Genomic DNA, 27,207 nt, shown 5'->3' with positions numbered 1-27,207 from the left:
GAAAAAAATAAAAACAGGATACTCCATGTGCAAAATATATTTTTTTAATATTGTGGCGCAAAGTGGCCTAACAAGATCTTCCATCATCTTGACAAAACCTAAAATATACTAACGATGAACTGCACACCATCCCTCACTTTCTCCTCAGTTTTCCTCCATCTCTACCCTCAGGACGATCACAACTGATTTTTCAGATTCCGTTTCCTTATTGTTCTAGGCAGCAGGAATCAGAAGACGGAAAAAAGTAAAATCCCACTCAGGACGGAAGCCCTTGCAACAGGGGTGCTGTCGATGGCAGATACTGTCAGGAAGGTCGTACACCGTGGATCAGGTTACCGACCGGCCTGAGCACAGACTAGCACAGACCCCAGCCATGGACACAACTCCTGTTCATCAGTTCCGGGCCTGTTTGGAGGCCTGGAAACCAAAGAAGCGACCGTAGCATCTGTGATAGATAGAACCATGATCCTTCCAAAGATGTGCGTGCCTGCTAGGTCGCTTCAGTCGTGTCTGACTGTGTGTGACCTGATGGACGCTAGCCCTCCAGGCTCCCCCATCCCTGGGATTCTCCAGGGAAGAATACTGGAGAGGGTTACCATGCCCTCCTCCAGCGGACCTTCCCAACTCAGGCATCGAACCTGCGTCTCGTACATCTCTGGCCTTGGCAGGCGGGTTCTTTACAACTAGCATCACCAAGACAGCAAGGTCCTAACCCCCAGAATGTGGGAATATATTGCTTTACACGGATAAAGGGAGCAGATGGGATTGCATTCAGGACTTTGAGATGGAGAGATCACCTGGGTGGGCCCAGCGTAACCAGGGGGTCTTCCTAAGAGGAAGGCAGGAGGGTCAGAGTCAGAGAAGGAGGCCTGATGACAGGGCAGGCGAGGCAAGGATACAAGGAGGGGGACACAAGACCAGCAACGCGGGCTCCTCTCAAAGCTGGAAAGGCAGGACGCGCTTTCTCCTCCGAAACCCCGGGAGTGCAGCCCTGCCAGAAGCTTGATATTTCAGCCCAGTGAAACCTGTTTTGGCCTCTGACTTCCAGGACTGTAAGATAATAAAATCTGTGTTATTTTAAGTCACTAAGTTTGTGGTTATTTCTTACAACAACAGTAGGAAATTAATACAGCATTTGAGGGTCCAGGGAAGTTGGGCTGGCAGAAGTACTTCAGAAAATGTGCTTGGCTGTTCAGTCGCTGAGTCGTGACTGACACTGCAGACTCATGGGCTGCAGCCCGCCAGGCTCCCCTGTCCTTCACCATCTCCTGAAGTTTGCTCAAACTCATGTCCGTTGAGTCGGTGATGCCATCCAACCATCTCCTCCTCTGTTGGCCCCTTCTCCTCCTGCCCTCAATCTTCCCCAGCATCAGGGTCTTTTTCAGTGAGTCGGCTCTTCACATCAGGTGGCCAAAGTATTGGAGCTTGGGGTGATCAAATTGCATCTAGTGGCTGGACAGGCCACAGGTGTGAAGAGTCCTGACACCACCACGGGGGCTCTGCACTAGCCGGTCCCCAGGCCTCCCTGGGGAGGACTCACACCCATTAGAACTGGCACATGATAAATAATCAAAATTGGTGCGACCGTTTCATGTTGGGTGGGTTTTATTGTTTTTCCTTTACTTTCTGCTTCTTCCATGCATTTTTCCAAGAACATGATTTCCTTTGGAGCCAGAAAATTCAGCAATTATAAAAAGATATCTGGTTATGCCTATCAAAATCTTAACAGCCATTTCTATTTGCCTCTGTCCTGTGCAAAGGTGAGGGCCTCCAAAAGGCAAGAGGTTGAACCCCCCAGGCAGGTCTGCAGGTAGGACAGGCGAGGACTAAGCGCCGGGCATCTGATCTTCCTCCAGCCCACATCCGTGCCAGCTGCCTTCACTCTGACGTGAGTAGCCCCTGTGCCTGGTCAGCCGCAGAGGCACAGGGCAGCCCTGTTTGTTCTCTCACCCGCAGAGCCAGGGGGTCTCGTGCGCAGGAGATGCCCAGCCCGGGGACAGAGGGCGCTGTGCTCACAGCAGCCTGAGAGGCGAGCCAGGTCGAGCTCCTCATCAAATTCCACGACCCGGGTAGATATTTGCATTCTCGATATCGATCACTAAAGCTTTTCACTCTCCTCTTTCTTTCCTACATTGCAAAGCCCACTCTGCAGATGAAAAAGATCAGAGGGTCTCTCTCTCAGGTCCTCCCTTTCAACAAAGAGGGGTGGGGTCCGTGTGCCCCCTCGAACTACCCCCCATCTCCAGTTTCACGGCAGCCAACCTAGAAAGAGCCTCTGCTTCCCCGCTGTCAGAGAAAGTGACCACCTTTCTCCACCTCCCCAGACATTCGCCTTCCTAGAGCAATAGCCAGCAGCGGAGGCAGGGAGGTGAGCCTGTCTGAAAGCAGATTCGCTTCGCTCTGGCTTTGGGGCTAGATGGAGCAAACCCAGGGAGGAAGGGCTCCCTCTGCCAAACACGGACTATCTGGACCCACAGAATGGTTCGTTTATGTTAACTGAATGGGTCTCAGTGCCCAGGTAGTTTGCCAAAGTATTCTGGGTGTTTCTGTGAAAGTGCTTTGGATGGGATCAACATTTAAATCAGTGGACTTTTAGCACAGGGAACTCTGCTCAGTACCCTGTAATGATGCAATATGGAAAAAGAATCTAAAAAAGAGGAGATATGTGGATATGAATAACTGGTTCACTTTGCTGTACACCTGAAACTAACACAATATTTAAATCAGTTATACTCCAACTGCTAAAATTAAAATAAATAAATAGATGGGAAGATAGATCAATGGACTTGGAGTAAATCAGAAGGCCCTCCATCACAGGGGTGGGCATCATCCAATCAACTGAAGGCCTGACCTGAACACAGGACTGATCTTCCACTGAGTAAGAGAGACTCTTCCAGCAGACAGAGGTCAGACCTGGACTGGGACACAGGTTCTTTCTGGGCCTGCTTTGCACCTTTCAGTCAGTGCCTTATACTAAACCCCTTCCTCTCTATATATATGTGTGTGTTCACTCACGGAATTGTGTCTGACTCTTTGTGACGCCATAGACTGTAGCCCACCAGGCTCTCCTGTCCGCGGAGGAGGACAATTCTCCAGGCAAGAATACTGGAGTGGGTTGCCATTTCCTTCTCCAGGGGAGCTTCCTGACCTGGAAATCAAACCCATGTCTCTTGCATCTCCTATACTGGCAGGCAGATTCTTCACCACTGCACCACCTGGGAAAACTCTCTCTCTCTCTTCCTCCTCTCTCTCTTTCTATGTGTGTACACACACACGCACGCACGCACGCACGCACGCACACACACACACACACACACACACCCCTTTTTGGTTCTGTGTCTCTAGAGAACCCTGACCTATACATGTGACTACACACTCTCTGGATCCCTATGTTTTGTGCTCTTGGAACCCCTGTGGACCCCAATCTTAGGCGGTTACTCAGCTTCAGCACCTTTGCACAGACTACAGGTCTCTTGGATATCTTCTCTCCTGACCCAAGTTGGTCCCTAACAGCTTCTGCTCTGAAGACTGTCCCCACCTCAAGTATCTCACTCAGCCACACTGTGTTTTCGCTTCAGACACCTCTCTTGCATGAAACAGGATGATGCAGCCAGAGTCGCTGAAATAAAGAGGAAGTTCCTAACAGCCAACTTCTCCAAAGCGGTATACAGTCTCCCTGCTGGGTCACACTTTCTATCCAGCATCAGATGACACCCTCAGACCGGCTACTTGCCCCCAGGTAAGCGGAGGGCTCGGTCAGCACACGTTCTGCGGCCCTTGTTGTAGCGTCCACACCAGACAATGCAGAGAAGCGGCGTGTCCTGGGAAAGGTGATCCAACAGCTCTTCTGAGTACGAGAGGTCAGTGAAAAAGGACCTCTGAAATCATGACCACAGATCCTTTTACAAACAATTTCAATGGCTCAAGGATTTTCCAGTGCAGACATGTTTTTGTCTTCACAACAGAGATTTTTCTGTCTGCTTGTTTTGTTTTCTCCTTTGCATGTTAGTCTGAGGAGGCCTTACACATAGCTGTGAGAAGAAGAGAAGTGAAAAGCAAAGGAGAGAAGGAAAGATATAAGCATCCGAATGCAGAGTTCCAAAGAATAGCAAGAAGAGATAAGAAAGCCTTCCTCAGCGATCAATGCAATGAAATAGAGGAAAACAACAGAATGGGAAAGACTAGAGATCTCTTCAAGAAAATTAGAGATACCAAGGGAACATTTCATGCAAAGATGGGCTCGAATAAGGACAGAAATGGTATGGACCTAACAGAAGCAGAAGATATTAAGAAGAGGTGGCAAGAATACACAGAAGAACTGTACAAAAAAGAGCTTCATGACCCAGATAATCACAATGGTGTGATCAGTCACCTAGACCCAGACATCCTGGAATGTGAAGTCAAGTGGGCCTTAGAAAGGATCACTACGAACAAAGCTAGTGGAGCTGAAGGCATTCCAGCTGAGTTATTTCAAATCCTGAAAGATGATGCTGTGAAAGTGCTGCACTAAATCTGCCAGGAAATTTGGAAAACTTGGCAGTAGCCACAGGACTGGAAAAGGTCAGTTTTCATTCCAATCCCAAAGAAAGGCAATGCCAAAGAATGCTTAAACTACCGCACAATTTCACTCATCTCACATGCTAGTAAAGTAATGCTCAAAATTCTCCAAGCCAGACTTCAGCAATACATGAACCGTGAACTTCCAGATGTTCAAGCTGGTTTTAAAAAAGGCAGAGGAATCAGAGATCAAATTACCAACATCCGCTGGATCATCCAAAAAGCAAGAGAGTTCCAGAAAAACATCTATTTCTGCTTTATTGACTATGTCAAAGCCTTTGACTGTGTGGATCACAATAAACTGTGGGAAATTCTGAAAGAGATGGGAATACCAGACCACCTGACCTGCCTTTTAAGAAACCTATATGCAGGTCAGGAAGCAACAGTTAGAACTGGACATGGAACAACAGACTGGTTCCCAATAGGAAAAGGAGTCCATCAAGGCTATGAATTGTCACCCTGCTTATTTAACTTCTATGCAGAGTACATCATGAGAAACGCTGGGCTGGAAGAAGCACAAGCTGGAATCAAGATTGCCGGGAGAAATATCAATAACCTCAGATATGCAGATGACAACACCCTTATGGCAGAAAGTGAAGGGGAACTCAAAAGCCTCTTGATGAAAGTGAAAGAGGAGAGTGAAAAAGTTGGCTTAAAGCTCAACATTCAGAAAATGAAGATCATGGCATCCGGTCCCATCACTTCATGGGAAATAGATGGGGAAACAGTGGAAAGAGTGTCAGACTTTATTTTGGGGGGCTCCAAAATCACTGCAGATGGTGACTACAGCCATAAAATTAAAAGACACTTACTCCTTGGAAGGAAAGCTATGACCAACCTAGATAGCATATTCAAAAGCAGAGACATTACTTTGCCAACAAAGGTCCATCTAGTCAAGGCTATGGTTTTCCCTGTGGTCATGTATGGATGTGAGAGTTGGACTGTGAAGAAGGCTGAGCGCTGAAGAATCGATGCTTTTGAACTGTGGTGTTGGAGAAGACTCTTGAGAGTCCATTGGACTGCAAGGAGATCCAACCAGTCCATTCTGAAGGAGATCAGCCCTGGGTGTTCTTTGGAAGGAATGATGCTAAAGCTAAAACTCCAGTACTTTGGCCACCTCATGCGAAGAGTTGACTCACTGGAAAAGACTCTGATTCTGGGAGGGACTGGAGGCAGGAGGAGAAGGGGATGACAGAGGATGAGATGGCTGGATGGCATCACCAACTCGATGGACGTGAGTCTGAGTGAACTCTGGGAGATGGTGATGGACAGGGAGGCCTGACGTGCTGCGATTCATGGGGTCGCAAAGAGTCGGACACAACTGAGCAATTGAACTGAACTGAACTGAACTGAACTATAGTAACTAAATTTTCATTAGTATGAGCAGTTTCATTGTCTTAAAAACCATGTATTGATTATCATAGTGATAGAACACACCATGAATAATTAGACATTCACAAAAGGGATCACTTTTTCAGGGCTTAACACTTAGGAGAAAATGCAGAGTTTAAATGAACTATTTTCTTTTACAAACAATACTTACAATTTTTGCTCATTTAGTTAACAAATTCATATTGAGTATCTTGTGTATATAACCAAAAATAAATCTGCCTTTCCTAAGTCTGGCTGAAAATATTAATATATCATACATTAAAAGTCATCTTAAATAATGTAATTAGAAAATCTTCATCATCATCTTAATCAACACAGGGGTACTTAGGCAAAAAAAAAAGTAGGGGAAGGGAGAAAATTTATTGAGAGAATACTTGATTAACATTTTAATCCTGCAGAATACTTGCCTTTAAAACAGTCAGGTACCTATAGGAATTATATCTAATTCAAGAGTGTACTTCATAACTTGCCGTCAACAGGTAATTTCATCAGAGCCTTATATGATAGTAATTTATACTTCTTGGCTGAATTCAACCTAAAAGAAATACTTTCCAGAATTCCAATACCTATTACAGATCCAAAACGGCACTGGTGGCCACCACACAAATACTGTTTCTCAAACCTCAGTCAATAGATCCTGAAGAAGCCATAGGAATCATGTAATCAACTGCGGCCTCAATGCCATAGCTCAAGGGTAAGATAAAGGATCATAAAAAGTCATTACCGATATAACAGTGTTCCCTGAGGTGCTTGCAGGTCCTAAAGGGCAGGTTTGCACATAATTAAATATCACAGAGTCTAAGGGACTCTGAATACCTCCTCTGTCTCTTCTCCAACTGTGGACTGCTCCACTAAGGTTACGTCTCAGAAACAAGATCCCCTCCCCTGGAATTCTCTCCTCTACTGCACATCAACAAAGACGAACATGGAAACCAAGTAGAACAGGGTCTGAAACACCCAGGAAGATTCAGAGTTAGAGAGTGTACTTCGGTTCCAGGCAGAAACCTTTATGGAGCCCTGAGCTGAACTGGCCATAGACCCTCCCATTTGCTAGGCTGGGACTCCCCCCCACCCCCAAGTGCACCCCCCAAGCCCCAGGCCTGTTTTCAGATTCTCCTCCAGCGCGTCTCACCCTTGCTCACCTCTCACCGTGCCCCCTTGATGCGCCTTCCTGTGCTTCCCTGCAGGCATCCTAATTCAGATCTCAATGCTCTTTACTCTAGGTTTGGTGGACAGGTCAGTCACTCCCTTTCTAAGGTCTATCCCTATGCTCCTGAGACCCCAAATTATCTATTAGGAAAAGTGGGTGGCTAGAAGCAAGCAAAAAATTACACATTTACAGGATGCTTTCAACATGAGCTCTGAAGCAACAGTATTAAACTGGGTTGCCATGGAGCCCCGAGGTTAAAGTCAGGTGTTTGGGGCACTGAAAAAAATGTATCTTGACCTCTATCTCATGCAATGTGTTAGGGCTCTCCAGAGAAACAGAACCAACAGGATGTGCTTATTATAAGAAATTGGCTCATGTGATTAGTATAAAGTAAAAGTGTTACTCACTCAGTCATGTCTGGCTCTTTGCGTCCCCATGGACTGTAGCCCACCAGACTCCTCTGTACATGGAATTCTGCATGCAAGAATACTGGAATGGGTAGACATTTCCTTCTCCAGGGGATCTTCTCAAGCCAGGGATTGAGTCTAGGTCTCTGTCTGAGACACCGGAGAATATTAGGGAGGCTAGCAAATCCAAAATCTGCAGCACTGGTGTGGCTGGAGACCCAGGAAAGCCAATGGTGCGGGTGTACCCTGAGGGCATCTGCTGGAGGTTTCACTCTTATTCAGGGAAGTTAGTCTTTTGTCCTATTTGGGCCTTCAACTGATTGAATGAGGCCCACCCACATGCTGAAGGGCAATCTGCTTAATCAAAAGTTCACTGATTTGAATGTTAATCTCATCCAATAACAAACTAACCATCACACATCCTAATATTGCAAATCTAAAAGTAAAAGATAAGACAATAAAGATGTTTAAAAAGTGCTATGCAAAAAGGAAACAAGTGGAAAAACAGTCTTATATTACTTATGCTAAAATTAAGAATTTCTGTTCCTCAAGGACACCACTGAAGGGGTGAAAAGCCAAGACCCTGGATAAGAGAATATGTTTGCAATTAATATTCAATAAAGTATTTGCATCCAGAAGATACTTTTTAAATGTTCACGAATTGGTAAAGAAAAGGCAGACAACCCAACGGGGAGAGGGAAAATGGACAGATTGCTTGGACAGGCATGATACGAAAGCCTGACTTCTTTGCCTAATTGACAAACAAAAGGTGCAACATGATCCCACCACTTGCCACCAGCATGGTTAGAATGAAAAAGGCTGATAGGTCCGAGTCTGGGAAGCATTAGGGCAAAGGAAATTCTTACACAATAGTGGGAATATAAAGTGATCTGACTTATTTCAGGAAACTATTTGGTATGTACAAGTAAAGTCAGCATTTGCATGCCTTGTGACTTAGTCACTCAACGTCTCTATATAAATCCAACAGATAGGCAGGCACATCTGTATGAGAATGTTGATAGCAGCACTTTTCATATTAAACAAAAACACTGAAAATAACCCAAATGCCTAATAGCAGAACTGAGAAATAAATTGTGGTATATTTCAACGAGAATAAAATGATCTACAACCACAAGCTACACATGGGTGAATCTCCCAAACATAAATCTGAGAGAAAAGAAGCTAATACAAAAAAGAGCAACTACTGTATGATTCCACTTAGAAAAAGTTCAAAAGCAGGGAAACCATTATAGACGGTATTAGAAGTCAAAAGCAAGACTGCCCTTGGGGAGGACAGCTGTGACAATAAGGGAGTCAAGGGAGCTTTCAGCATTCTGAAACATTCTTTTTTTAGAGCTAGTTGCAGTCCGTGAGTCTATTCATTTTATGAAAACACACTGAACTGTGCATTTCTTCAAATACATGTTATACTTAAATTTTTTGGTAAACTTATCAATACAAACATTATAGAAGAATACAAGATGATAAATAATATGTCCTTTGAGGAAAAAAGACAACAGAAAATCTGCATTTAAGATAGATTGCTACTATTGCTTCCTTTAAAACCACTAGGTCTGTCCTTCTGTCTGGGGGCAGTTACAGCTGGAGGGTAAGATTGAATTAATCTGCCTACAAGTCAACAAAGTTGGGGAAGCATCATGTTGACTCTGCTGATAGATGCTGACAGGGCAGTGAAAGCACGTCTTAGTAACCCTCTTTTACTTATTTCAATAAGGCAACAAAACAATAATTAATAATATAGGAGGACATTTTCCTGGGGATGAGAAAGTCCTTGATGGATTTCATTTTTAAATGACACTCACAAATCACCTACACATGGTATCCCAGTTGGTGCCAAGACTGGAACCATCAGTGCTTCTGCCTAATTCAGTGGATCCATTTCATCTCATATTGAAAAGGAGGTCAGATTAGATACAAAAATCCTCAGAAGAAGGTTAAGGAGATACAGCCCTCAAACAAAAGAGTACTGAGGTCTTTAGCCCTTCAAAAATATCAGATGCTAATGGAGATACAAAAGACTGCTCAAATTCAGAAACCTACCATATATTTTTATTTTAACATAATTTACTTAATTTCATTCTTGTAATAAAAATATACAAGCAAAATTTACCATCCTAACCATGTTTAAGTGCACTGTTCAGCGGTATGAATTACGTTCATATCATAGGGCAGCCGTCACTGCCAACCATTAGGAGCTTTTTCATCTTCACAAACAGAAATTCTGTCCTCAGTACAAAAGCTCTCCCCAGGTCTCTCCCTCCCCACAGCCCCTGGCTACCATCATTCTACTCTCTGTCTCTCTACGTGTGACTTTTTTGGGGACCTCGTTATCAGAGGAATCATACAGAATTTGTCCTTCTGTGACTGGCTTAGTTGTCTTAGCACAACATGTTCAAGGTTCATCCATGTGGGAGCATCGTCAGAATTTCCTGCTTTTTATCGCTGATTAGTACTCCATTGTATGGAAAGACCACATTCTGTTTATCCATTCATTTGTGGATGGACATTTGGGTGGTTTCCACCTTCTGGCAATTGTGAGACATTTTTATTTTGAGGGTATTTGTGATCAAATATAATGGCCACAAATTCTTGGACACCTCTCCCACAGAAAGGTGAGGTTGCGTCCCTTCTCCTAGCGCCTAAGTGGACTCTAGGACTGCTTGACCGATAGAGCAGAAACAATGGCCAGTATCCATGCTCAGGCTTAAAAAACTGATGACTTCCTTTCCTGCTCCCTCAGGGACGACCATGCTGCAGAGACCACAGGCAGGTGTCCAGTCCACAGAGGCAGCTGAAGTGTGCCCTCCCGTCATCCCAGATGGGCAGCAGACGCATCAGGAAAGCTACTCTGGATCCTCCTGACCAGCCCTTCTGCCCCATGTAAAAGGAACCCCCATCAGATCAGAACCACCTGTAGAACAAGAATCCCTGAGCTAGACCAGGCCCAAATTCCTGGCCCATAAAGTCCTTAGGTATCTAAAAAATTGCTCTTTTAAATCAGTAGGTTTAGCGGTAGTTTGTTATACAATAATAGATAACCAGAACAATCTTGATTCCAAAACATCAGAAAACCTGCAACCTTGCAGTAGAATCTCTCACCAAGCAAAGATACCAGCTCTTTCCACACCTGAAGGAACCAACACAGGACAAGGCCACCCCGGGCCAGACAGTGCAACATCCTGACAAGTTAGAAGGGTGACAAGAAACATTCTGGAATCCCGACCCTGTGTTCCCAAATTCACTTACTCATTACATAAAGTGTCAGTGAGACAGGCAGGCTTCCCAGGTGGTGCTGGCGGGTAAAGAACCTGCCTGCCAACGCAGGAGACTTAAGAGACGCGGGTTTGATCCCTGGTCCAGAAAGATCCCCTGGATCCAGTATTCTTGCCTGGGAAACCCCATGAACGGAGAAGCCTGGCTGGCCACAGTCCATGGTGTCACGGAGTCGGACACACCGGGAGCGACTTAGCACGCATGCGCGAGACCCGTGCTGAGGCCCTACGCTCAGCACTGGGTGGGGAAGGGGAGAGGCAGCTGCCCTCACTTTCCTTAATGTCCACTTCTGAACAAAACCACATGCCGTGGCTCGCTTTTCAGCATTTTGCTGTCCTCCAACCCCCGTCACCAGCCCCATGTTCCGAAATTTCGGGCACGGTGTTCCCCTGGAGCCAGGCCCCTCCAAGGGCCCTCCTGGTGTATTGGGGTGAAGCTCTGATATCGCACATCTAATATCGTGTAATATCAAGTATCTCCCCCAAGAAAGAGCCACCTCGCAACTATCAGGGAAAAATAATAATAAAGAAAAGAGCCAGGCGCTACCTGAAAATAGAATTTTCTAGTATTTCCTAGTGACTGTCGTTGTTTACTTTGATTGTACAGACAGCTGGAAGTTAGCTACCCAGGGTGCGTTTTAGAATTCATGAGAAAGACGAAAACTCCCTGTTACTTCTGAGTCCCAGAGAACATCGCGAATCCAAAGGGAAGACCAAGCAGAATACAAATCGGTCTTGGGGTAAAAAAAGAAATCTGACTTTCTGTACCAGAAGACACATCAGTCACCTGCTTCCATAGGGTTTTGACGACTTTCGCAAGCTCGGTGCGCGCAGTTCACCAGGTTGAGGTTTGTCCTGGTCCCGCAGGAAGGCCAAGGCTCGCCAGGTGAGCCAGCTTTCCTGAGCACGCAGGTGGTCTCTCCGGAGCCCAGAGCGTGCACCTGCAGGCTTTCCCCTGGGGACTCGGCCTGTCCTGCCCCAAGGCCATCCGCAGAAGCCGATGTTCCCCCCAGGGTGCGAGCCTACCTGCGTCTGGCTGCCTGGGAGGAGCTGGTGCACCCACGTGCCTAAAGAACCTCACCGCTGCCTCTTGTTCCCCTTGTTCCGCTGAGCCGCTCAGTCCTGAGACCCGCGCCGCCCTCCTGTTTATCTAATCCACGTGCGGCGAGCTGGGGTCAGGGCTCAGCCTGCACCTGTGAGCAGTGACTGCAGGTATTTGAAATTCCTACCGTGGGCCTGGAGAACCCTCATCCCAAGTACCGCACATTTGAAAGGTGGGGCTAGCGCTCCCTGAGGCCTGGCAGACCTCACAGTCCTCACAGCAAATGCTTCCTCACTCTGCACATCATCAGGGAGCAAAGCCTTCAGGCTTTCGGTGTTGACTCTGCAGTTCCTTCAATCAGACCGTCTTAGCTGTGGACACCGACCCAGTGATACAGAGCCACCATGGCCTTGGAATGCAGGTTTGGTCTGCTGGCTTTGAAACCGTGTTGTTTAGTTGCTTAGCCGTGTCCGACTCTTTTGCAGTATGTGGACTGTAGGCCGAGCGGCTCCTCTGTCCATGGTTTTTCCCAAGCAAGACTGCTGGAGTGGGTTGCCATTTCCTTCTCCAGGGAATCTTCCTGACCCAGGGATTTAACCTGAGCCTGCTGCACTGCAGGAAGATTCTTTACTGCTGAGCCACCAGGGAAGCCCTTTGGAACCATGTCTAGAACCAAATTGGTTCTTCCAGCTCCATTATACCTAATTCCACTGGCCCTTCACCATAAGCCATGGCTGAGATCCCAACCTAATCTTTCCAAGCTAGTAGATCCACCTTCCCTTCACCATGATCACCACCCCTCAGATTCCAGCAGAATCTTTCCAAGCTGGTAGTGAAAGAAAAGTGAAAGTTGCTCAGTTGTGTCCAACTCTTTGTGACCCCATGGACTATACAGTCAAACAAATTCTCCAGGCCAGAATACTGGAGAGGGTAGCCTTTCCCTTCTCCAGGGGATCTTCCCAACCCAGGGATTGAACTCAGGTCTCCTGCACTGCAGGTGAATTCTTTACCACCTGAACCACAGGGGAAGCCCAAGAATTCTGGAGTGGGTAGCCTATCCCTTCTGCAGCGGATCTTCCCAACCCTGGAATTGAACTGGGGTTTCCTGCATTTCAAGTGGATTCTTTACCAACTGAGCTAATCAGGGAAGCCCTCCAAGCTGGTAGATCTGCCTTCAAATAGGCTTGTGATTTATCTGCATATTAAACCAGAGAAAATGATCCCTGACAGTTCTTGGCTTGGTTATCACACAGTGATGATAATAAAGGGTTTTTGGTTGTTTTTTTTTTTAACTATCTCAATAAGAGTTTATAGCCAGGTCCCCCAGCTTGAAGAGCTAAGGATAAGAAATGTCTGGTGACAGACAGATGAGTTAAGAAGCAGGTTTGGAGTCATGCACGCCTGAGTGTAAGTCTTGGCCTCACTGGATCACCAGCTACCCAACCTGGGCAGGGCCGACTCCCTACGCCTCACCCCTTCCCAAGCGAAAAGGAGGAGTGACGCGTTTCTCTCAAATAGTTGTCATCAGAATGACATAGAAGAGGTGGTATGAAGACATACACAGAGAGGGAGCCACAAGATCTAGTCTTTTTACCACCATCATCGTCAGGTTTTTCTTAGAGCAGTCCTATTTTATTAACCTCACCAGTCTGCAGTTCACAGGAAAGGACCAAAAGGTGACTGGGAGTTTCATTAAAGGATGTTAGGTATTATTTGAATAAACTGTATTTTTCCTGTTCCAGGGAGATGTCCCATTAGGGCGACAGCAGAATGAAAGATGTTGATATAACAAGAGCCAGGGTTCTTTAGCCCAGTCCCCCAGGCCTCCCTGCAGTGCAGGACGCCAAGAAGAAAGCGAAGATGATTCGGAGTCTTAGAAACTTGGGTAGTTTTGCCAACTTATGGCTACTAAAAAGGGACATGTAGGAAAAACAGTTAAATTAGGAGCTTGGAATTAACTTTCACACACTGCTATGTATAAAGTAAATAATCAACAAGGAGCTACTGTATAGCACAGTGAACTCTACTCAATACTCTGTAATAACCTACATGGGAAAAGAATCTTAAATAGAATGGATATGTATATATATATATAACGGATCCACTTTGCTTTACACCTGAAACTAACACAACATTGTAGGTCAACTTTACTCCAATATAATTAATTTAGAAAAATAACTCTTAAAAATAAAAATTTTTTAAAGAAACTTAGGGGACTACCCTGGTGTCCCATGGGTAGGATTCCACACTGCCAATGCAGGGGACCTGGGTTCCATCCCTGGTCAGGGAACTAGATCCCTGACGGCATGACTAAAGAGTTTGCATTAAATAAATAAAAATATTTTTAAATACTAATTTTAAAAAGAAACAGGTGATTTTTCTGTCACTGGACTTTATGTTGGGTGGACAGGGTGAGAAGTATCTCAATTCCTGAAAGACATCACAAAATCCTCTGTAAAGTAAATAAAATACTCTGCAGAGGGGATGAGGGGTTCCACAAAGAAAACCTGTTGTAAATGTTTGGTCTCCGAGCCCCTCCCTGCCTGTCCTGGAACAAGGCTCTGTCCACTGTCCCCTCCGCCCCGCCTGGGCGAGCAGGTGATGCTGAGACCACGGGGCAGGCGCAGGACTGAGCCCCGCTAAAACGTAAGATGACTACAGAAACCGCAGACTGGCGGGCGGGGGTGGAGATCCTCTAGTTTGGCAGAGCCGAAATCAAGCCCCCAGTGTAAGTCCCTTCCTTCCACCGCCTTCCTCTCCTGCCCACAAGTGTTTGGTCATTTAACAACATTCCACCTTCAGACATGATTCCCAGATGCCATCAGTGAATAGAGAAGAAGTTTAGGGGAAAGAAGCAGCTGAATTTCAAGTATTTTCCTGTTGGCCTGCATAACCCTAACCTCTGTTTGAATGGCATGTTTTACAGTTATTCCTAAACCTCTGAGGTCTTAACCTGAGGGGCAACTCCCCTGAGACACCAGTTCTGTGAGATTCTGGAAGAAGGTGGATCTTCTTGCCTTATCTGCGAAATGTCGATTTTCTTTTTCTTTTTTTTTTTTTTTTTTTTGCATAAAGTCCCCACTCCCATCCCACATTTTGAGTATCACCTTTATGGAAATGTAGAAACATCTAAAAATCTTCTGGTAACTCTGGTTGAGTGGAAGGTGCTAGTTCTCAGACCCCCTCATATGTAAGTGGGGAGCGGGGAGAGACAGGAGGGAGAGGAGGCGGCTGAAGGAAGGGGCTCAAACGCGAGGCTTGACTTCCGCTCTGCAAAGCGAGGGGATCTCCACTCCCACCCGCCAGTCTGCAGTTTCTGTACCGGTCTTATGTCTTAGAGGGGCTCAGTCCTGCGCCTGCCCCGTGGTCTCAGCACCACCTGCTCACCCAGGCGGGGCGGAGGGGACAGTGGGCAGAGCCTTGTTCCAGGATAGGCAGGGAGGGGCCCCTGGAGACTCCAGCCAGGATCAAGTGTCACCAGCTCAAGTGTCATCCGGAGGGCATGCCCTCCAGATGACCTCCTCCCCCAGAGGGACGCTGGTGGTTGTGCCCTCTGATTCAATTTTAGGCTAAAGAGAGTTCTAGCCTGTAGCCCTCCTTTTCTCACCCCATTTGAGGGAATGTTGGTAAAATTCAGGCTCTGTGCGCTGGTGCCAGATTAAGTCTGGGAGACAGAGTTTGGGGTGAAGTAAGTAAAAAATAAACAGCTTTATTGCTCTGCCAAGCAAAGGGGGCCATGGCGGGCTAATGCCCTCGAGACTGTGAGTCCATCCAGGTGAGCAGTGAGGAGTCTCCTAGTGCTCAAGAGCCAGGGCGTGGCCAGCTCACGGACATTCTTCTGATTGGCTGGTGGTGAAGTAATTAGGAGTCAGCATCATCAACCTGGTTCCAGCTAGTCTGGGGTCTGCTTGCTTGCGGGCAGTAGGCAGTTAACCTCTCCTACCTGGTGGTGGTTTCCTACGTGCAAAACAGCTCAGAGGACACGGCTCAGAATACCATGTACAATCTTTGAGGAAGCATAAAGATCTTTGACTTTGTTTAGCGGCTCAAGTATTATTGTTTTATCTCGCTTGACTGTTTTCCTTTCTTTCAGCATTTTCTCACTTCTCTGATTAAATTTACTCTTTGACTAAAAGTTTTTCCATAGACAAAAAGCAGGTGGAGAACACGTGTGGGGGTCTATCCTGGGATGGCCTGTAGTGTTGTACACGGTTAGAGAAGGGACCGTCGCGGTCCTGCCAAAGCTCCTAGTGAGAGAGGCAAGACGAACGTTGGGATGAACAAGAGGTTCAGAGCATGGAAAAGCAGAAAGAGGGGAAAGAAAGGGAGGCCAGGATAAAGCCCTTTACATCCACAGAAAATCCCTGCACCTTTTCCTTTTCAAGAGGATTCATTGGGCATGTTTGGTGTTCAAAAGTGCATAAGGCTCCAGAATAAAAACTATTAATGACACACCATGCTCTTGCCTCCCTGGGGGAAGGTGGTCCCCGATTCTCAGCCATCACAACCCTGTCATCATTCAGTTACCCAAAACCATTCCCTGTGAAAGAATTGGCTTTTATGAGCCTACCTGAAAAGATCACAAAGAGAAATAGCCTTCTTTAAGAGCCTGACTCAACTGGGAAAACAGGAGGCTTAATTGGAGCTGCAATATCACTATTTCACATTTTTACTACTAAGTGTGTAGAAAGATTTTAGATTTCTAGTGACAGATACTCTTTAACAAAAATATCTTCTGATGAATACTTTGGAATGGTTCCTGTCTGTTTTCCCAGATAAATATTTACCTTGACTTATACTCATATTAACACAAGATTTTTCTCCATCACCGCCCTGAACACCATGCCTTGCCTTCAACAGGAATTGTGGTTTTATCAACTCAAGTTGACGGGGGTAAATGTGCTCTTTTATTTAGCTTCTCAGGTGCTAATCAAAGACTAATTACCTTGAACCCTATCGACCTTCTCCCACCTTTTTCGCAATAGAGATTAATAAGTGACATTACACAGGGCACAGTTTCCTGCATTGAAAGGGACAGATTCATGCATCATTCACTCCACGTAAATGCATGCACTTTTATTTGGAGCTTTCAAAGATCCCAGAAAGAAACACCAAGGAGACACACAATCTGACAAAGGCAGGAATTGGGGCAGGAAAACTATATTAGATGGAAATGGAGAAAAATAGACCAATCTGTGCAGAAATGAAGCTGCTGGAAAGGAAGTAAGAATCTGAGGAAAGGCGAGACTAGTAAGTGCCTCCAAGTGTGTGTTAGGCTCATGATGGGAGCCAGGACCTTGGCCCCTTAAGCCCTGGGCAGCCCTCCCTACCAGGTCCCAGTGGAGCATCCACAAAAGACCAGCCAGGTAGTCCTCTCATACCATCCTAACACTGGCCCCGTGCTGCCACCCTATGAGCTGAGTCAGTCCATTTCAGGCATCAAAAACTTGCAAACTTTTGTGACCTAAACAGCATAGCCTCAAGACCTATACAAATAACAACAATAAAAAGAAATAAAAAGCCTATGACAAAAAATATTGAGAAAATTATAAGGAAAATGTCAGATCTGAAGTCATGGTGGGGAGTGTAACAAAACCCTCTTAACAACTGATATGGACTTTCCTGGTGGCTCAGTTGGTAAAGAATCCACCTGCAATTCAGAAGACCCAGGTTCAATCCCTGGGTCAGGAACATCCTCTAGAGAAGAAAATGGCAACCCATTCCAGTATTCTTGCCTGGGAAATCCCATGTACAGAGGAGCTTGGCAGGCTACAGTTCATGGGGGTCCCAAAAGTTGGACATAATTTAGCAACTGAGCCACCTGAGCCATCAACAAATGATAGAAATGATAGAATAAGCAGAAAAAATAATTAAAGGATAGAAAATCTATGAACGGTACAATAAACAAGCTTCAACTCATGAGCATATATTGAACCCTGCATCCACCAATTAGAAAATGCATTCTTCTTTTCAAGGACACACTAGACACCAAGAGGCACAGAAATTCTCAACCAAAATCATTGCATCGGTACCATACTGACCCTGTGCTTTGACAATGAGGCAATAAAATTAGAACTAAATATTCCAGAAGTACAACAAAAAGAGAGCCATGTGTTTGGAACTTAAAAGCTTCTGAGCATCAATGCAAACAAAGCTTTGTGAGTCAGCATTTTTCTCCTATCCTCCTGGAAATCATAACAAAGCAATAAGGAGAACAAAGCCATTTTGCACACTCCACTTTTTTTTTTTTTTTTTTCAGTGAAACCAGGAGACAGATCTAACCCACGCACTGCAAATTATGTATAAAGACTGCCAACGTCACCGATAGGGGCAGAAGCAGCTCAAGAGGAACTGGAAAGAAGAGGGCGCGGAAGCATGGGGGTTGTTAAAACCACCAGCATAGATGCACCTTCTGAGTGTAAGAGCTTCCATCCATCTCTGCATCCTGGAAGGGGGCTGAGATGGGCAGGCCTGGCAGGGGGCCCCCGGAGCTTGGGTCCACTGAAGCCTCAGGAGGCACTCGGGGGAGGCAGCGGCATCTGTCTGCTCTGCAGCCAGAATCCACCCTTGAATATGAGAGCTACCACAGACAGCACCGCACCCCTGAGGCTTCCTGAGGACATTCATAAAGGCTGAAAGTCTGCCAAACAAGTTAGGGAAATAACAGGAAAAGCCAAACACTCTGTGGTGTTTATTTAAACAGAGAACTAAGACCTAAACAAACGTAAGGACTAGGGGAAAAGACTGTTTAATATGTATGCTATAGGGCCTGAAACAACATAGGAAGGGTTCAGTTAGGAGAAATGTGGCCGAAAAGGGGCAAGAAAGATGGGAAATTGGAACAAGCTCATTGAAGGCTTAATCCTCAGGAGCTGGGCAGGGCTAGAATATAGCTTAAAGCCAGTAAGGTAATTAAAGCGTAAAGATATGTAACTGTACCAAGACAAAAACTAGGGATAAGCATACTAATAAATATAAAACAAGTGACCAAGGAGTGAGATAGGGGAGAAAAAGCAAACAAGCCAATTGTATCCTTGTTCTTTGAGGGGAACTAATACACGTTATTTAAGGAAATGGAATTTCGGAGGTAATTATACCGTGGTATAAAAGTAATCTTTGAATAAAGATCCTGGTGTTAGTAATGATCAGAATAATTAAAGAAACCAAGCAAACAGGCCACGTAGTTAATAGTTGATAATACGTTTTTAATAGACTATCTTTCAGAGCAATTTTGAGTTTGCAGCAAATTGGAGCAGAAAGTACAGAGGGTTCCAGTATACACTCAGCCTCCCCGCCTTTCAGTATCTGAGTGAGTGATATCTCAGCTACAGTCAAGAGACCCACCCACCATCCCTCAGAGTCTACAGTTTGCACTACGGTTCACTGGGTGCGCATTCCATGGGTCTGGACAAGTGCATAATGACAACCGTATGGTCAGGCCACTCAGGATGGCTGTCCTCTCGCCCTCTGTCTATCTCCTGCCCCGCCAGGGCCTGCTTCACCCACACCTATGCCCAGGCCTGACACTCCTGCCTGCTTACCCCAGGCCCCGGCTGGTGATCATTCTCCTTAGAGAGGCTGGGAGGGGCGTGCCCTTCTGCTGGTTTCCCTGGTAACAAGCGAGCACCACTGAAGTCAATTCCCCTACGACTGGTCATCTCCCCGTCCACCCCTACCTCGCCCCCAGCAGGTCATCTCCCCATCCACCCCTACCTCGCCCCCAGCAGGTCATCTCCCCATCCACCCCTACCTCGCCCCCAGCAGATGGCCACCGTGTCCTCCCCAGCATCCTCCCGCACATGGTGGTGGGCATCACTCCACCGCTTCAGACCTGTGAGCCCCCCACCCACCAAAACACTGAGGTCTCTGTTGCCAACTCCGGGCTCTTTCTTGGGTCTCCACGCTGGGCAGGTAAAGGCCTCGTAGGCCTGCAGAGGTCAGTCCAACAACATGCACCCAGTAGCGTCATCCAAAGTCCGCCCACTGCCTAAAGTCCTCTGTGCCCTACTTATTCATCCCACCTTCCCCCAAGCCCTGACAACCCTTGATGGTTTACCATCTCCATAGTCTTGGGGTCTCCAGAATGTCACCCAGTAGGAATCGTAGAGAGGGCTGCAGTGGGGGTATTTCTTTCCCCAAGATCCCTTAGACTCTGACATAACCCCAGCAGGTCTGGTTGAATCATTTCTTCTGTGAGCAAACATTGCTAAGGAGAACAAGAGTGCTCTGGCGTATTTCAAGCCATTCCTTTTCCTTCCTCCTGCTGGAAGCATGAGGAATTTTCCCCAACCACTGGGACCCAGAGTTTATCTGTCAGTGTTCACACAGCCTCCTGCTCTTCAGCAGTTACAGTTCAGGTTCTCCTGCCCCAGCCCTGGGTCCCACAGATGCTTCAGCTCCCTGCTTCCTGCCATGGCAAACTGTGACTTTCTGTATCTGCCTGTCGTACAGCATATTCAAAAGCAGAGCCATTACTTTGCTGACAAAGGTCCGTCTAGTCAAAACTAGACTAGAGTAGTCATGTATGGATGTGAGAGTTGGACCATAAAGAAAGCTGAGCGCCAGAGAACTGATGCTTTTGAACTGTGGTGTTGAAGAAGACTCTTGAGAGTCCCTTGGACTGCAAGGAGATCCAACCAGTCAATCCTAAAGGAAGTCAACCCTGAATGTTCATTGGAAGGACTGATGCTGAAGCTGAAGCTCCAGTGCTTTGGCCACCTGATGCAAAGAGCTGACTCATTGGAAAAGCCCCTGATGCTGGGAAAGACTGAAAGCAGGAGAAGGGGATGACAGAGGTTGAGATGGTTGGATGGCATCACTGACTCAATGGACATGAGTTGGAGCAAGCTCCGGGAGTTGGTGATGGACAGGGAGGCCTGGCATGCTTCAGTCCATGAGATCGAAGAGTTGGGCACAACTGAGCAACTGAACAACAGCAACCCTCCAAATCTGGGAACAGTGGTTCACTCTGTGACCTCACTTCTCTCACATATCCAAGAAGAGTTGTTGGTATTTCATTTTGTTCAGCATTTCACTATTTGTTAGGATAGGGTGGAGGCTTATCATCTCATCAGCTGGCCTGGGGACAGGAAGTCCTCCCCTCACTGTGAAATCCTTTAAATTTACCTTTTTCAGCCCATGGCAAATCACATGCCCCAAAACAATGACAATGTGTATGGAAAATTCATGGCATAATGAATAAGCTATATCTTATTTCTATACCTTAGGGTCTCTACCCCCAAAATAGAAAATGTTTCCTTTTTAAGGATCATGATCCATCAACTCAATAAGTACCCATCTGTTAGGCCTTGTTATGTGTTATCAATAAGTAACACATCAGGGACTTCCCTGGTAGTCCAGTGATTAAGACTACATGTTTCCAATGCAGGGGATGTGAGTTTGATCCCTGGTTAGGGAATTCCCTGATAGCTCAGCTGGTAAAGAATCCACCTGTAATGCAGGAGACCCCAGTTCGATTCCTGGGTCAGGAAGATCCCCTGGAGAAGGGATAGGCTACCCCCTCCAGTATTCTTGGGCTTCTCTTGTAGCTCAGCTGGTAAAGAATCCGCCTGCAATGTGGGAGACCTGGGTTCGATCCCTGGAGTGGGAAGATCCCTTGGAGAAGGGAAAGGCTACACACTCCAGTATTCTGGTCTGGAGAATTCCATGGACTATACAGTCACAGAGATGGACATGACTGAGCAGCTTTCACCTTCACTTTTAGGGAATCCAGGTCCCACATGCCATGTGGCAATAAAAGTGGGCGTGTACGCAGTCTTGTCTGACTCTCTGTGACTCCATGGACTGTATAGCCCCCCAGGCTCCTCTGTCCATGGAATTTTCCAGGCAAGAATACTGGCGTGGGTAACCATTCCCTGCTGCAGGGGATCTTTCTGACCCAGGGATCGAACCCCAGTCTCTTGCCTCTCCTGCATTGGCAGGCAGATTCTCTACCACTGTGCCCCCTGAGAAGCCCATGTCAATAAATAAATAATCAATATGTTAAAGTACATTTCCTACAAATGGTGCCATCGCTGTGGACGGTCCACATGGGGATGTGTGAAATTCAGTCACTGCACAAAGCCGTGGATTTGCTCCTAGAGCAGGCAATTTCACAAAGATGGGAGGTAGGGTTTAGGGTAGGGAAGAATGGGGAGCTGGTGTCTAATGGATGTAGAATTTCCACTGGGGAAGCTCGGCCCCGGAGATGGACGGTGGTGACAGCTGCCCAACAATGTGAAGGTACTTAAGGCCTTTGTACTGTGCACGAAAAACGGTCAAAGGGTAAGCTTTATGATGTGTGTATTTTACCAAAATTTGAAAAACCTGTCAGTACTTCAGTGATGAGTGACTGTGTTTTGGCTCAAGACAGATAGAGGGAAAGACCATTCTGGAGCAAGATTGGGGAACACATGTCTCATTCACTCAATAGCTGTTGTTCAAATGCCTTTTTGGCACCCTATTCTCTGATGGGTGCTGACTGTCCATTTGGAGGACAAGCCAGTACAACAGCTACTATAGTGAAGAGTGATAAGTGCTATGGGGGTGGGGGTGGATAAGGAGAAAGAGCACGCTGAAGATGATTAGAGAATCTGCCCACCACCCACTGACAACTGTTCTGCCGTGTGTGAGCAGCACCATGAACCAGACCTGCAGAAGAAAGCGTACAAGGGGTGGGGGTGAGGGGAGGGGGGTGTGCCAACCAAGAGACACAGCAACACTTTCAAGCTTCCATGTGTAGATGAGACACTTGCTTGAAATCTGAGTCTTTCATAAGATATATGAGCTTGGTGTTTCCTGCAAAAGAAATATGCAAAATCTTTTCTCCCTTAAGCTCCAGGTAAAGAATCTCATTAGCAGTCAGTTAGTTGGCTTCTTTGCACGATGCATGTTAGTGACCCCGAAAGGGCACTTCCCTCATAGCAGCGGCTGCTCTTTTGAAGATGATGAGGACTTTTCTTTGTCGGTGCCCCTCTGAGGGTGAGGTGGGGGTACAGCGTGGAGCCTGTTTTCCTTGAGGTTAGCCTTTCTTTTCACAGAGGACAAAACAAAGTTGAAAATGAGTATAGAGTTCTTGTTCTCGTCTTTGATTTAATATTAGCATCACTAATATCATATATGGTCCAGGAGAAGTACTTTCCTAGATTTTCATTCTAATCCATTCTACCATCTCTTGGTACATCATAAAAAATCACTGTAATCTACTCATCTCGGCTTGAGCACCATAGCAGAGTTCTTGCTATGATGGTGCCATATTTGTCAGCTGGAGCTTCCCTGGTGATTCAGTGTAAACAATCTGCCTGCAAATGCAGGAGGCATGATTCTATCCCTGGCTCAGGAAGATCCCCTGGAGAAGGAAATGGCAACCCTCTCCAGTATTCTTGCCAGGAATATCCCATTGACAGAGGAGCCTGGCGGGCTACAGTCCATGGAATAGCAAAGAGTCGGACACAACTTAGCAACTCAACAACATATTTGTGAATCTGGGGGTTCAGAAAGGCCTGAAGTACCTTCTCAAGGGCTGGGAATTAACTCTATTCTGGGGAACAATCTTTTTTAGCAAGTAAGGTCTATCTTGTTACTTAAACCATTTCACCTGGACATGTCACATCTTCCCTTTTTGGTACAAATTCCCAGAGAAGATAAGTGTTAGAGAGTCAAGTATTAAAGTCCACTTTATATGTCCATTTTCCCTGAGTGCCAGCCCTAATAAACCACAGCATCAAATGTGCCTTCACTAGTCTGAGGTGCCAAGTAGAGGCCTCGAGAAAAAGGTCCACAGTCATGGGAGGAAATAAATAAACTGCATAGCGCTTCATACAAATCTCTGGAGGTTTGACCTAAAATAAGGATGCTTCCAAACAGCAAAGAAAACTCAACTGTTGACAATCGAGGGATATTACAGATTATCTGTGAAGAAGATTTTAAATTATATTTAGAGAGCTTTTTCTCCTAAATTGAATAGCATATATGCTTGATGTTAAAAAAAATAATAAATCCCTCCCTCTCAAAATTACATATAATGTCAGCCTTAAAGCAGGAATATCACAGTGGATGTTCTTTCAATATTTTAACTGCTTGTCAATGTGTCATTATATATATACACACACATTGATTATGTATATATATTTTATATGTATTATAAAACGTATAACATGTTTAGAGATATATAATGATGTTTCGGTAATTGCTTTCTTTACTTAATAATACATCTGTAATATTTTTTCATGTCAAGAAATAGTACCCTTTAAAATAATTTAAATGAATGCATACTATTCTCTTCCACATATTTCGAAAAATTGTACCAATAATTTACTTAACCAATCCTCTATTGCTAAAAAAATGTAATTATTCATAAGGGTTCCACTTTTATACACAAGGCTATGATAAATATACTCACACACATATCTTCCTACAACTTTACAATTATTTCCTTAGGATAAATTCATAGAAGTAGAATTCCTGATATCTCCCTTTTTCAATGTTTTATTTAGAGAAGTGACCAGCCTACAGAAAAGTTGTAAGAAAAGCACAGGAACCTTGCATGCCCACAGCCCTACACACACAGCCTCCCCACCAGCAACATCGTTCCCAGATGGCACGTTTTTTTTACCAAAGATGAACCTTCAATGGCACACCAGAATCAAAGTCCACGGTTTTCCTTACATTTCGCTCTTGGTGTTATACATTCTATGAGTTTGAACAAATACCCCATAACATGTGTCCATCATTATAATATCATACAGAATGGTTTCAATGTCTTAAAACTCCTCTGTGCTCCACCAATTCATCCCTTTTCCTCCCAGACACCGCCTCTGGCAACCACTGATCTATTTACTGTCTCGATATTTGTCTACTCCGGAACGTCACAGAGTTGGAATCGTACAGTATGGAGCCTCTTCAGGTGGACTTCTCTCACTTTGTGCGCTTGAGGTTCCTCCACATCTTTTCATGACTTGTTGACTCATTTCTTTTTATTGCTGAATAATACTCATCATTTGGATGGCCCGCAGTTCATCCATTCACTAACTACAGGAAATCTTGGTTGCTTCCAACTTTGAGCACTTACAAATAAAGCTGCGGTCAACAACTGTGTGCAGGTTTTCTCATTAAGCTTTTGGCTCCTTTGAGTAAATGCCTAGGAGTGTGATTGCTGGGTCCTATGATAAGAACACGTTTCGTTTTGTTAGATATATTTATGAGCCTAGAGATTCCATGCAGAAGTTACCAAGACACTAATGCTAGTTGCTTAGTCGTGTCCGACTCTTTGCGAAGCCATGGACTGTAGCCCCTCCAGGCTCCTCTGTCCATGAGATTCTCCAGGCACGAATACTAGAGTCTGTTGCCACACCCTCCTCCAGGGGATCGCCCGACACAGGAATGGAACCACAGTGTCCTGCATCACAGGCAGATTCTTTGCTGTCTGAGCCTCCAGGGAAGCCCACCAAGTCCCTAAGGGGTCCATAAATCTAACGAGATTGGGAACCTCTGGTCTTGGCTGTGGCTTAAGAGCCAGCTCCTTGCAGAAGCAGGTTCTCCTGGGGATGCTCACATACTCCCTCACGGTTCATAACCATGGAGAAGGGGGCAGGAGCCCTGTGCCTGGGACTCTTCTTTTCCTGATAACCTGGAATACGGGGGGAAATTGGGGGAAAATAACAACCAAGAAAATAAATAAGAATAGAAGAGGAGCAAATCAGAAAGTGAGGCATGAAGAGGACCCAGTCACTCTGCAGTCGCGTTTCCTCTTTTCTGTCTCCATAGATCCCCTGACGTGTTCCCCAGTCTCTTCTCAGCTCAGGCTTGTTTGTTGATTTGCTTAGGCTGTTACAGTGGAATTCTGTTTTTATTGAATTCTCAGCATGAAAACAATCCTTGCTGGAAGCAAAGTGGTATGCAAAACTGTCTCTTCCTTCGATACAAAGGATCTGAGGAGCTTCCATGAGCAAGCCTCATCCCCTTGCTGTAGGTGGGCTACACACACTCCCCATGAAGCTGGTCCTGGTGTCTGAACACCTATACAGTGGCAGAGCAGAAAGGAGCAGGTGCAGAGTGGGGCAGAGCCGTGGCAAAACTCACCCCTCTTGTATTTACTCAGGATTCCCAGGGTGGCTCAGATGGTAAAGCCTCTGCCTGCAATGCAGGAGACCTAGGTTTGATCCCTAAGTCGGGAAGATCCCCTAGAAAAGGGAGTGGTTACCGACTCCAGTAGTCTTGCCTGGAGAATCCCATGGACAGAGGAGACAGGTGGGCTACAGTCCTTGAGGTCGCACAGAGTCGGACACAGCTGTGTGACTATCAACACTTCCACTTTACACTTTTTTCCATGGAGACTTGGGTTCCACATGCCATCTTGGGTGTCAAAGTCTCCTGGGCACCCCTGTATCCTGCTCATGTTCACTGCATATCCTACCTCTGCAGTGTCAATTACCACGCAGCCCTGGCATTGTGCCAGGCAGTTCTGTCTGCCTGGGACATCCACGCCTCTGCACCTTTGCTGAAACTCTAGTCTTCTTCCGAGATCAAGTCCAGGGGCTGCTTGACCCTCTTAAGCCAAATAAATGCTCACTTCTTTCCTGCCACAGCTGATGCTCACTCTGGGTACCTTGAGCTGGTGCACACCGCAGGGAGCTGCAATCATCGGCTTACGCTTCTCTCACCTCTCGTAGGATCTGACCTCCTGATGACAAGCCTCTGCCTCTTCTCTTTGTCTCATGATTGCCTAGAACAGTAACTGGCACAGAAGAGGCTCTCAATGAACATCTGTGGGTTGAATAAATGAATAACTAAATGCCATCAGCAGCTATCTGGAGCCCCGGGCTGCGAATCTTAAGAGGCGGTCAGCCCTCCCATTCTAGGCCGTCGTGGAGCTGTTGGCAGCAGAGTAGAGCCTACCAGTCCCCTTTGCGCGTGCGAGTTCAGCCGTACACCGCTCTTTGCAGCCCCGCGGACTGTAGCCCACAAGGCTCCTCTGTCCATGGGGTTTTCCAGGCAAGAGTACTGGGGTGGGTTGCCATTTCCTCCTCCAGGGGATCTTCCTGAGCCAGGGATGCAACCCGCGTCTCCTGCAATGGCAGGTGAATTCTTTACCGCTGAGCCGCCGGGTTTGGTACGTATGAGCTCATTCAGTTTTTACAGCATCTCTGGACAAAGCAAGTTCTGTCATGACCATGTTGGCATAATTTCTTAAGTGAAGTTTAGAAATATGTTATGAGACCCCAAGAACACACAGTTATAAGTGGAGGCAGGGCCACAGTCCCTCCTTCAATGGTAACATTTGCTTTAAGAAACCACTCTCCTGCCTGTGTGAATGGCGTAAAGCAGGGTTTCCATCAGGATTCTCGGTAATAAGCAACAGCAACTGAC

This window comes from Capra hircus, chromosome 27 (assembly GCF_001704415.2).
Source record: "Capra hircus breed San Clemente chromosome 27, ASM170441v1, whole genome shotgun sequence".
Taxonomy (NCBI): Eukaryota; Metazoa; Chordata; class Mammalia; order Artiodactyla; family Bovidae; genus Capra; species Capra hircus.
Note: the sequence above shows the minus strand (reverse complement) of the source record.